Raw genomic sequence first — 13,175 nt, forward strand, 5'->3', positions numbered from 1 at the left:
GATAGATACCATCTATTAAAATTAAGTCAGGACCAGGTGAGCAATTTAAATTGACCTATAAACTACAAGGAAATAGAAACTGTCATCACAAACCTTCCAACTAAAAAATGTCCAGGTCCGAAAGGTTTTAGTGCAGAATTCTACCAGAACTTCCAAGAAGCACTAATACCTACACTCTTCAAAGTGTTCCACATAATAGAAACAGAAGGCTCACTGCCAAACTCCTTTATGAAGCTACAGTTAACCTGATACCAAAACCAAATAAAGACTCAATGAAGAAAGAGAATTACAAACCAATCTCACTCATGAACATCGATGCAAAAATTCTCAATAAAATTCTGGCAAACTGAATCTAAGAACACATAAAAAATCATCTATCATGACCAAGTAGGCTTCATCCCAGAGATGAATGCCTGGTTCAACATATAAAAATCTATCAATATAAATAAATTACCATATAAATAAACTGAAAGAAAAAAACATATGATCATTTCATTAGATGTGGAAAAAAGCATTGGACAAAATTCAGCACCCCTTCATGATAAAGGTCTTGGAGAGATTAGGGATACAAGGATCATATCTAAATATAATAAAAACAATATGCAGCAAGCCAACAGCTAACATAAAATTAAATGGAGAGAAACTCAAAGTGATTCCACTAAAATCAGGCATGAGAAGGCTGTCCGCTCTCTCCATATATCTTCAACATAGTTCTTGAAGTCTTAGTAATAGCAATAAGACAACAAAAGGAGATCAAGGAGATTCAAATAGGAAAGGAAGAATTCAAACTTTTGTTATTTGCTGATTATATGATAGTGTATATAACTGACCCCATAAATTCTACCAAAAAGTCTTAAGACAATTAAAATAGTAAGAGACAACTTGTCAGGCTATACATTTAAGCAGATGGCAAAGTTTCACAGCAAGGAGATTCTCAGAATAATTTCTCTTTTTTTTGGTTTATTGAGACAGGGTTTCTCTGTGGTTTTGGAGCCTGTCCTGGAACTAGCTCTTGTAGACCAGGCTGGTCTCAAACTCACAGAGATCTGCCTGCCTCTGCCTCCCGAGTGCTGGGATTAAAGGCATGTGCCACCACCGCCTGGCTTCAGAATAATTTCTTAAGTACAAGGGTGACCTGAAACAACAGATCATTCTTCACTGACAGAGTTCTGAGGTGATGGTAACAGGGGATGAGAAAGATAGGAAATGTAAAATGTAAAGAAGATAAAACCTAGGGTGGGGAGGTCTTGGAGAAGATATACCCTATGCTTTGTATGCTTCCTAAGAAAAACAACAACTTGCCAGGTAATGGAGGCACATGCCTTTAATCCCAAGACTTAAGAGGCAAAGCCAAGTAATCTCTGAGAGGTTGAGGCAAGCGTGGTCTACAGAGTGAGTTCTAGAACAGTCAGGACAGTCTAGGATAGTCAGATCAGTCCTACACAGAAACCAAAAAAGCAAAACAAAACAAAAATAAATAATAAATAAATAAACAAATAAATAAAAGAGCAGAAGAGAAGCATCTTGTATCTTGTATACTTCTATGGAGGAAATGAATGGAAATGGGGAAATTAAAAAAAGTCATCAGAAACTATCAAACAATGTGACAAATTTATGATGAGGTTGGTCAAACAATTCTACACAAGGGGAACAAGGGTACACAGGGTATCTCATAGAACTTCAGGAAGTGTAAAGAGTGGCCTTGGTACTGTTAGCCATAGCTTCCTATGGTTCTCAAGAGTTGGGTTCCAAAGATCTGAAGAACCCCTCCACAAAGAGCTTGCCTGGCACCAGACCATTACCAGCGTCAAAGCATGTCCCTGGTTTTAGAGAAGGAATTATGTTTTATTATCAAAACATCAGGTTTTTAGGGAAACTCTCAAGACTTAAGTCCCAGACTGTTACTAGGTCTCCTAAGAATGTCTATCCTTCCTGCCTGAGGGCCTAAATGAAAGCTTTGATTGATCAGGCCAGCATTCATACAACAGTGTTTTAAATTTCAAATATATGTCACCTGGTGTCATGTTGCCTATCTGGCCTAACTATGCCTTTTTCAAAAAGAAAACAGGAACTTTATGCCTCACCAGCCTTATAGTTGGTGGGGAGCCTGTAATGCCTCTTGAGCATCTTGTTAAAGGCCTGTTCTTTGGTATTGGGATGGGCCAGTTTAAATGAGTGATGGCTTCTTTGTAATGGTTTGGAGACAAATATCTGGACAATTCTGTTCAGCAATGGGTACCAAAGTTTCAGAGTCTCCACCAACCCTGATTAGCATCTACTTAGCTTCTGGGTAATTTAGCAGCAGTCCTCCCTCAGCTATTTTCTACTGTGTGAGACTTCACTGTTTCCTGAGCATTGGTAAATCCTCTATATCACCAATTCTGATCTTTTACATTAGGGCATAATAGTGGAGTGCCTCCCAAGACAAGATGTCTTTGATAACCACCACAAATATAAATTTAAATGGAGGTTATGTGAAAGGTTGAATACAAAGTGCTCAATATCAAGATGATGCTGTGGAAACTAGGCCTCTCCAAGTTAGGGAACTTATTTCCATGAATGCATCAAGCATGTTGAAGTTGACAATAAAGATGTCTGTACACACAGCTTCCTGCTCCCAATTCTCTAAGCAGATTTAGCTACAGAGCAAAGTTATTCAGAGGATTGCCCCTAGTTCCATGAGTTAGGAGGGACCATGTGGAAAATCATAATACAGAGAATATGACAGCAGGTTTCCACAGATCCAGGGAGGATACACCATAGTGTCTCCCACACCTCACACTCTGCTCCTCCCCATCTGGAGACAGCATTCCCTTGCTCACCATGCTGTGGTTCATCAGCTGGACAAAGCTCTCACCTCATCATCTCCATGCAGCAGCTACTGCACCACAACACAGGAAAGCGCTGGTACCAGCTCCTCTTCAAAGCCAAGTCTGAAGACACATGCCTAGAAGAGCCCTGTACCACTTCTGACTAGCAGGGAACCAGGAAGACATGATTGGTAGTTAGGTCTGAGTGGCAAGAACACCTCCCATGGGGCTATACTGTGCTTAAAAACACAGTATGGTGGTTCTTGGCCATTCCTTTTCCCCCCAATCAAAGATCTTTTCTAGATCTCCCAAAATATGCATTTCAATAGCACTTGCCCCTGGCTCTAAATCAGACACTATCATAATCATGCACTCCATCAGAACTTTTCCTTTTTCCTCCCGAACACAACTTGGCTAGCTAGCTTGTACAGTGGACTGTGCTAGATAGGTGGAGTAATTCCCTGTAGAACAGTTAGAAAAAAGCCCAGAATATTAACAAACAAAGAGAGTTTTCAGGTCAAAATGGAGATGTTTTTGCTGGGACTTCACACTGAGATTGGATGAACTGAAGGTATTTTACCTAGTTTTCAGCAATTTGAAACAAGCATGAGAGAAAAGTAAAAACCTGATCGCAAACAAGATATTTCTCCCATCTGATGGCTGGATGAAAGCTCCTCTGTTTTATTAGTTTTACTCCTGAAATTCAGAGCAATATGGAAATTTGAATATGCAGAGAATAATGAAGCCAGGAAGCATGATTTTATGAGCACTGTTGTTAGCCAGCACATCTTCATCCATGGACTGATGCATAAAAAATATGCAGCTGCATTATTCAAGATTCTCTACAGGAACCAGACTGGTAGACTGGTAGAATGAATCTCACCATTTAAGATGGAAGTGGGCTTATTAGAATGTCTCACAGGTTCCAGTCCAGGTTGTCTAACAATAGCTGCTTACCAATGAAAATTAGAAAAATCCAGTACATTGCCTCTCAACCTTTTGTCTATGATCAAATGAAGAATTCAGTAGTTGTTCAGTCCATGAGACTTGGTGTCTAAGTTGGTTTACAGTATACACTAACTTTTAAAGTTAATAATCTATTCTGGAACTTATCTCTTTGGGCCTAAATTACCCCTTTTCGTTAACTGAGCATATATTTTAAGATGCCTGATGAAGTGTTAATCTAATTAATCTTTATCAATAAAAATCAGGAGTCAGATATGGGGGTATGAACCTGAGAGATCAGAGAAGCAGCAGAGCACTACCAGTGACTCTGACCTCCTCCATGTAAAGAAAGAAAGATCTCCCAGCTCCATCTGTCTACTTCCTGTCTCTTACCAATTCACAGTTCTCAAAACCTCTCTGATATTTTGTTCAGCTAATGGCTAGGTTTGATCTCTGACTATAAAGCTGATTATCAAAAAAAGATCAAATTATTACACAACTCCTGCAACTTCTCATATATCTTACTCCATTGCAACTTCCATCCCTCATATGCAGGCCTCCATGCCAGCTGTCTCATAGCTTGGAAATTACAACATCCTGTCATCTAAAATGTAATCCTGCTTCTTCTTCAACACTTAATGCAATTAACTGCCACAGTCTCTTCACTAAGGCTTTGAATCTCCAATCATACACGGCTACAATTGTGATCAACAGACCACAGAAGAAGAATCCATGACCTTTACATTTTGCATCTTTCTTGTTTCCAGAATCAGTAAATCATAGGTAATCCTGAGATTTGATGAACCCTACCAAGCTTGGACTAAATTTGCTGCAGGTTCTGTATGATGCTGCTTCTGAGACTGATGTGGGAGTGCCCTCTGAAATCTATGATTACCATTAATGAATAAAGAAACTGCCTTGGCCTGCTGATAGGTCAGAACTTAGGCAGGCTGGAAGAACTGAACTAAATGTGGGGAGAAAGAAGAGTGGAGTCAGGAGATGCCATGGATCCCCAGTGGAGATAGATGTGCTGAAATTTGCCTTTAGGCCATGAACTTGTGATGATACACAGATTAATGGAGATGGGTAAAATTAATATGTAAGAGTTAGTCAGTAAGAAGTTAGGACTAATGGGCCAAGTAGTGACTTAATTAATACAGTTTTTGTGTGGTTATTTTTGGGATCTGGGCAGCTTGGAAACAAGTGGCCTCCCTCCAACATGAGACAAGGAATTACTTTCTATATTCCATCCATAAATTAAGGGCATAGCTGGATAGAGTCTCAGGTTACCTTCCTAAACTTTAAATGCACAGCAAGGGCCTTTCTTTAATGGTGCTAAAGTCCTTGAAAATCCCTGTCTCTTTTTCACCACTGGACTGCCATCTGAAACTTCCTAGTACTTTTATTCTTAGGACATGGAACAATTCAGATAGGTTTGGGGCCAAAATATCACACAAATAATCTCTATTTTAATGTTGTTATGAAATATTTTAAGAATCTGCATTTATGGCTGGAGAGATGGCTCAGAGGTTAAGAGCACTGACTGCTCTTCCGGAGGTCCTGAGTTCAATTCCCAGCAACCGCATGGTGGCTGACAACCACCTGTATAAGATCTGGTGCCCTCTTCTGGCCTGCAGGCATGTGTGCAGACAGAACACTGTATACATAATAAATGAATAAATCTTCAAAAAAAAAGAAAAAGAAAAAAAAAGAATCTGCATTTACTTACCAGGCCAACATCACATAATAGAGCCAAAAGTAATGAAGCCGGACTTAGGCTGGAGAGGCCACAACAAGATAAAGCTATGACTGTTTATTGAGAGCAATCAGAAACTTTATACATTTAGCAGAAATAGAAGTTAATAAAAATTTCCAGGATCAATACAGTGTAGTTGCCAAGACATCATGAAGACTACAAGCTATACAGGGAATACAGGATTATTGTCCTAGACCAAGTGTCCTGTTGAACTTCCATACTTCCTTGACCACTAAGGGAAGGAACACTTAGAAAAACACAGATTAGCCTGAATGACTCACTGCTAGAGGGAGTGCATCACCATGTCAGCAACTGAAAGGCAGTGTGCCCCAGGAGCCAAGGATTTTTTTTTTTTTTTTGGTTTTTCGAGACAGGGTTTCTCTGTGGTTTTGGAGCCTGTCCTGGAACTAGCTCTTGTAGACCAGGCTGGTCTCGAACTCACAGAGATCTGTCTGCCTCTGCCTCCCGAGAGCTGGGATTAAAGGGGTGCGCCACCACCACCCGGCTTGGAGCCATGGATTTTAATGTGAAATAACTAAGACACATGTCTCTCAGGGTAGATGGGCCAATCCAACTCCTTTGTTCCCTGCAGAGCCTTTTGCCCACTGTAATCCTATAACCTTGACCTCCACTGCCTGCCACTACTCTCAACACTCCTGTCTTTAAGGCCCTACAATGACAGTCAGTTAAGCTGTGTAGAGTTTTCTATGACTTTTGCATCTAAAGTCCTGTTAGCTTGAAAATTCTTCCCCAGTCAATATTCCCAAGTTCATTGCAGCAACAAAACCACTTTTATGATACCATTTTTATTCCAACTTTCTTCTTTGTTCCTGTGATTAAATTATCTAACCTAAAGCAACTCTAGTAATTGATAAGTTTATTTGTGTGTTACCCCTAAATCAGAGTCCACCACTGTGGGGATATTAGGATAGAAACTCAAGTTAATCACTAGAGGCAAAACATGTGGAACCATTGTTTCCTGGTTTTCTCTTGTGCTTTGTAACTGTTTTGTCCTCAGCTAGCTCCCTTAATCAGCCCAGGCCCACTTGCTTAGAGACATTGCCAACTCAGTGGAAGAGTCTTCTTCCAACATCAATCAACATAATCATTTTCAGACAGAAATCAGACATTCTGATCTCTGATGACTGATACTCAATTGATAATTCCTCAGATGACCCTAGGCTTTGTCTTGTTGACAGCTGAGGCTAATTATCACACAGAGACAATATTATATGAGAATGTTTTAAAGAACCAAAAACATAATGTATTATTCCTGTCAATCACTTAACCAGCAAAGACCTAAACATGAGGATAACAACAAATGGAAAACACAGATTGCCAGAAAATGGAAAGAGATAAGGATCTAAGATCAACAAGAGAAAACTAAAACTGTCACTCCACAGAAACTATTCAAAACAAAAACTTAAGGAACTGATATCAGAGGAAATATTCTGAATACAAATTGATGAAGGTCCTTCATTTTTGAAATTTTAATGATATAATTAGATTATGGTTCATAAAATCAACATAGATGGCACCAATGCCAAAACAACAAAGACAGATCTATGAATACATGTTATGGTCCTTTAAACAAGAACTACAAGATTCTAGTCAAAATCAAACTCGAGAAAATCACTGGCCTTCATTCATCCTGTACACTCCAGTTCTCTCCTCTTCTGTTCTCTCCTCTTCTGGTAATGGTAAAATAACAACAAAAAAAAGGATTGGGTAAGAAGGGCTCTTCCACCAAAATTCACAAGATTCACTTGACGCCTTCTGATATTTTTGCTTTGTGGAAATAGTTTTGATTACTAAAAGGATCTCATTCTCTTATGATAAAGAAAATGATGTCTGTTAGGATCACTTAGACACAATTTCATTTCCTACAATTGGTGATTGCCTCTAAGTCTGTATCAGAGTGAGGAAGTATAAACTTTTTAAATGAAATTACAAGAGAATAGATTTTTAAAGAATCACTGTATATGTAAAGTAACTTGCTTTACTGTAACTGCTTTATAAATCACAAACAATTTTGAAAACAAGGTTATTCCTATTTTTTGAGTATGTTTGTGCATGAGACAAAATGGCTGTGATATACAAAAAATGTTTGTCAGATCTCTTGGATTGGGAATAGTAGAGATTTGTTAACCTGCAAACTTGAATGTAGGTTTAAACTCAGGTCATCCAGAGGGGGGAAAAATATGTGCTGAGCCACCTGCCAAGACACATAATAAATTTTATCAAATAATCCAAGTCTTTCTCACATCAATAAAAACAAGAAAAACAAGACATAAATAAAGAAATATAGAAATGATTTTTGGGAATATGAGGCATAAGAATTAAGATGATATGTAAGATAATTTTGCAGCATTAAATGAATACAACTCAATAACTTCATCCAACAATTTATAAGAGGAAAGGTAATCACAAAGTAACATTCACAGTGGAAACCCTCAGAATGCTCATTGGGATTGTGTGTTAATCACATCAACGTCTAAGTAGCAAAGACTCAAATGTGAAGATAACAACAACTGGAACACACAGATATGCCAGGGAATGGAAAGAGGTAGGCATCTAAGATGAAAAAAACAATCTGCACGGAAATATCCCCCAAACCTCAAACTTAAGGAACTGATGATGTAAGAAATTTTCTGAATAAAATTGGGGAAGGTCCATCATTTTCAAGAAAGTGAATAATAAATTAGATTTCAGTTGTAGATTACAAAAAATTGTATACAGATTCACATAATATGCTTTCTGCATTTTACACAAAGATCCATCAATCAAGAATGTGTACAATGTTTATGAAAGAATAAAGGTGTTAAAGAGAAAGAGCCGTGAACAAAAGCAGGAATATGTAGTCAATTTTTAATCAAAAACCAAAGTAAACTTAGGCAAAGAAAAGTGTGATCTTGGTCAATACTACCCAGCTATCTTTGATTATATGTGTACAGAAATTAAATAAGCATAAACTGTACAACTTTCACAAAGATATCTCAAAGTAACCGTTAAACTCTTGTTTCTGACCCACATTACTGATCTGTCTTCTGAGATGCAGCCACATGATATAGATGCTCTATTTGAAAATAGAGAAGATCTCTTGCCACAGCTCTCCAGATCCTTGTGCTATCTTCTGGTTGAAGGTAAACACAGTCCCACTGATGTCCAATCCCAAAACAACCTAAAAATGATTTAAAATCTGGTTCCTGCTACATGCATTATGGCGGAATTGATGGATTGTGCCCTATCTACCTGACTAACACAATGCACACCTGAGAAATCGCTGCACATCAGAAACTTCTTTTTGTCCCCTGGTAAGCTTCACTTGATCACACCATTGTGGCAAGTGGCAGAATCACATTAACAGAATTCTACTCAAGTATTGCTCTACCAGTTCCTAAACAATTGGTAATCTTTAGAACAGAAACCTGAAATTGGAAAGCAATATTCAGATATTCAGTAGTCAAGAAATTAGAACTTCAGTTTTCTAATCTCTCTTCCCACTGCACAACAAAAGCAGTTCTCATGTGTGTACTCTGGACAGAGATACAACCAGCATCATATCCTTCAATTCCAGGGCTGCAGAGTCTCCTTTTCCCCACTAAATCTACACACAAGGAGGCTCAGAGAACAAAAGCCACTGCCAGCATGAACCACATGGACCAACGTAGCTACAGTCTGGCTCATGGTCCTTCCAAGTTGCAGCAGAAATAACAGTTCAACAGACCTGCTTTATACACCACCCCCTCTCAGCATGGGATAGCTTGTTGTCCTCCTTAAAGCTACCTACTAGAGAGGCAGAGATGAGTCATGGAAAAAACCCACAAACTATCTGCCACTAGTACTCTTGATTGCCAATGCTTCCCAAAATTCCCTCATTGGCTAGGACCTCGCAGCTGGGCTTCACAATATTAGCAGCTCCTCTACTGGAGGATCAGAGATCAAATGACTCAGACAGCACAGCCCTTCCAGTTCTGCCCTCCCAGCCCAGCAGACAGGTCCCAGTTTAAAAACTTTGTATTTAGCACACATTATTCCACTCTCCTAGAGCACACACATCCTGTTCCTCATCCAAAGTGCAGGGTCCTTTGGGTGCACATTCCATTCCACACTCACTTTCCAGTACAGCCATCACCTTGACTGAGAGATGCGAAATTTTGGAGAAAATCAGGTCACATTCATCAAGGAATTACTGTTACTGTGTAACTGTGGTTACTTTGTAACTGTTGTCAAAATAACAGACCATGAATTAGAAAACAATCCAGGCATATTAGGACTTTAAGGCAGCAAAGAGAATGTAAATATGACATAGTTTTTATCTCAAAAATTATTTTGAAAACTTGAAACACACTTTATGGCCATTTGCTCCGGAGACTAGGGATTTGTATTCATGCACATTAAAGATTTCTCGTATATTTTATCTAAAGTTGAATGTGTTAATGCAGAAATGTAGCAGTGCTTTTAAGCAGGGCCACAACATTTTACCTAGATCTTCTATTTTAGATGAACTTTTGTAAATAGAGCAATTAAGTTTAAAGATGTGGTCAGTCCCTTTCCAAGATTCTTGACTGCTCAGGTCTGTGGACTGCAAACAATGGTCAATCAGGGCAATCATAGAGCATCTACAATTGACTCCCTGATTCCACATAGCTAATCTCAACTTTTATTGAAGGAGGAAAGCTCTCACCCTCAGTCCAACCTTTTTGTTTCTGCCCTGTGTCTCCACCAGCTTCAAGTTTGTCAATGAGCTCAACTTTTGCATAAGTCCCTCTGCTTCTAAGTCCCCAATAAAAGCCAGAAAGATCGGAAGACACTCATTAACTACTCTATTTTTCTTTCTCATTGACACATCAAGGTCAAACCTATAAGGAGTTACAGGACTGTTTTCCCAGAACTAGGCAGCAGAAGAAAGATTGATTAGGAGTTCAAAATGATTCTCAATTACACAGCATGAGGCAAGCCTAAACTATAGGGCACATGGTTCTACACAGAAATCAATAATCAACATCACTTGAAAGAAATAAAGTGCAAATATTAATGACTTTGAAATGTTAGAGAACATAAACAGAAACAAGAGAAGCAATACACTTAATGAAAATATCTGAAAAATGACACAAATAAGTGATTTTTTAAATGACAAAAATACTGCACTTTTAAGATTAAATAAAGCTTTTTATATTGACTTTGGTTTTTTTGTTTTGTTTTGTTTTGGTTTGGTTTGGTTTTTCGAGACAGGGTTTCTCTGTGGTTTTGGAGCCTGTACTGGAACTAGCTCTTGTAGACCAGGCTGGTCTCGAACTCACAGAGATCCGCCTGCCTCTGCCTCCCAAGTGCTGGGATTAAAGGCGTGCGCCACCACCGCCCAGCTTCTTTATTGACTTTGAAAGAGTAGGCCCTTCTATAAGAGAGGGGAAGTCATTAATAAGAGATAGATTCATGGTGCCCATATACATATGTTGGCTGCTGAGATCTGTAACCTAATGCATAAGAGTTTGTCAGTGGCCTGTTTCTCATATCTCTGAGTTGACATAACTGTGTCAAGCAAGATCAACCACATCTGCAGAGGATAGTGGCCTAATTGCAAATTCAATGTTCATTGGCTCAAGATGACCTTCCCAATCTGTACACCCACACAAATCATCTGCATTCATTTACATAGGATTAATTTAATAACACATGCTGGGAAATTACAAATTCACTGAACCTACCACAATCAGACCCTTTTTCATAATGGTGGCTTCAATAGTTGATTGCCTCCACTGTTTCCCCTGCAGTGTACACAATAAACAAACTATTCCTCCTATTCTGATCTGAATACAGAAGGAATCCTTTTCCCATGACTGCATTGCATAGTCAACCACATGTCTCCAATGCATAAGTCTAAAACTGTGAGGTTTTACAGGCATTTTTTAGGGGAATTTTGAAAGTGTAGTATACCAAGGACACCTGAATCAACATAAGAATTTGTCTCAGAAACTATTTTTCTAACAGGATGGAAATGCAGCTGTTCTAGAATTAATATGCCTTTCCATTGAAAAATCACTTCATACACTTAGGAGATTATTACATCTTTAATGATGATAGACATCAATCTCTGGCTAATGCTCAAAGAGGAGACAGCTAGACAGATTGCACATTTGCTGTTGTCCTTAAGCTTCCTTTAGGATTAGGTTCTAGGTTACACTTTGAACAATTAAAATAAAAACAGGCAACTTGCCAGACTAGATATTTAGGCAGATAGGAGAGTTACAGAGCAAAGATATTTCCAGGATAATTTGTTCTGTACACTGGTGACCTCCATCAGCAGATCATACTTCAGTGACAGGGTCTTAAGTTGAAAGTCACAGGGGATGACAAAGTTAGGAAAAGTAAAATGTGAAAAGTTAAAAATTTAGGGTGGGGAGGTCTTGCAGATGCCTAGTAAGCTTCCTGAGAAAAACAGCAGCTTGCTGGGCATTGATGGCTCATACCCTTGCTGAGCCAAGGGACCTCTATGAGTTCAAGGACAGCCTGGACTCTGCAGTGAGTTCCAGGATAGTCAGGACAGTCCTACAGAGAAACACTGTTTCAAAGAATTTTTTAAAAAGGAGTAAAAGAAAAATAGCATCTTGGATACTTCCAGAGGGGAAATGGGAGGAAATGGGAGAATTATAAGAAGTCAGTAAACAATATCATATGAATTTGGGAGGAGGTTAGTCAGACAATTCTACCCAATTTGAACACTGGGTATCCTCAAGAACTTTACTGCTGGGCGATGGTGGTGCACGCCTTTAATCCCAGCACTCAGGTGGCAGAGGCAGGCAGATCTCTGTGAGTTCAAGACCATCCTGGTCTCCAAGAGCTAGTGCTAGTTCGAGGACAGGTTCCAAAGCCACAGAGAAACCTTGTCTCGAAAAAAAAAAAAAAAAAAAACTTTACTAAGAGCACAGTGGCCTGGGGACTGATAAAAATAGCTCCATATGGTAAAAGGGTTGGGTTCTTAGGACCTAGAGGAACCCCTCCACAAAGGCCTTGGAACCAGACCATTACCAGCTCTCCAAAGCATATTCCTAGTTTTAGAGGAGCTTTGCTTTATTATCAATACATCAGGTCCTTAGGGAAACTCACAAGGCTTAGCCCCCAGGCTGTCATGAGATCTCCTAGGAATGTCCCTGAGGGAATAAATAAAACCCTTCATTGATCAGGTAACTCCTCACAACAATGTTTGGCCTTTCAAATATATGTCGCCTGGTGTCCTATTGCCCATCTGGAAGAACTGTGCTTTTCTAAAGAAGAAAACTGGAACTTTGAGCCACATTAGGCCTTAAGGTTGTTTAGGAACCTGTAATGCCTCCTTGAAAAGCTTGCTAGAGGTTTTTTTCTTATATGAGGATGTGCCTGGTGTCTAGTTTTAAATCAGTGGTGGCTTCTCTGTAGTAGTTTGGAGCTAAATATCTGGACAATCCAGTTGAACAAAGTGTGCCTTAGCATCCTAAATTCTAACAGCCCTGATTAAAACATTTATCTCCTGGGTGATTTAGAGGCAGTCCTCCCTCAGCTAATTCTACTTTGTGACACTGAACTAATTCCAAGGCATTGGAAAATCCTTTATATCAGCAATTCAACTCTTCTACGTGGCAGCTTAGAAGTGCAGCGTTACCGAACAGGTGAGCTGCCTTGACGTC

At 39.1% G+C, this 13,175-nt stretch overlaps 1 protein-coding gene across 1 annotated transcript in view; it reads right to left on the reverse strand.

The window, feature by feature from the left end:
• The window catches only part of LOC130866762 (zinc finger protein 120-like), a 37,360-nt gene that overhangs the window by 23,551 nt on the left and 634 nt on the right, over positions 1–13,175 (reverse strand). The gene's annotated exons all lie outside the window — the stretch shown is intronic.

This window comes from Chionomys nivalis, chromosome 26, assembly GCF_950005125.1.
Source record: "Chionomys nivalis chromosome 26, mChiNiv1.1, whole genome shotgun sequence".
Classification (NCBI taxonomy): domain Eukaryota; kingdom Metazoa; phylum Chordata; class Mammalia; order Rodentia; family Cricetidae; genus Chionomys; species Chionomys nivalis.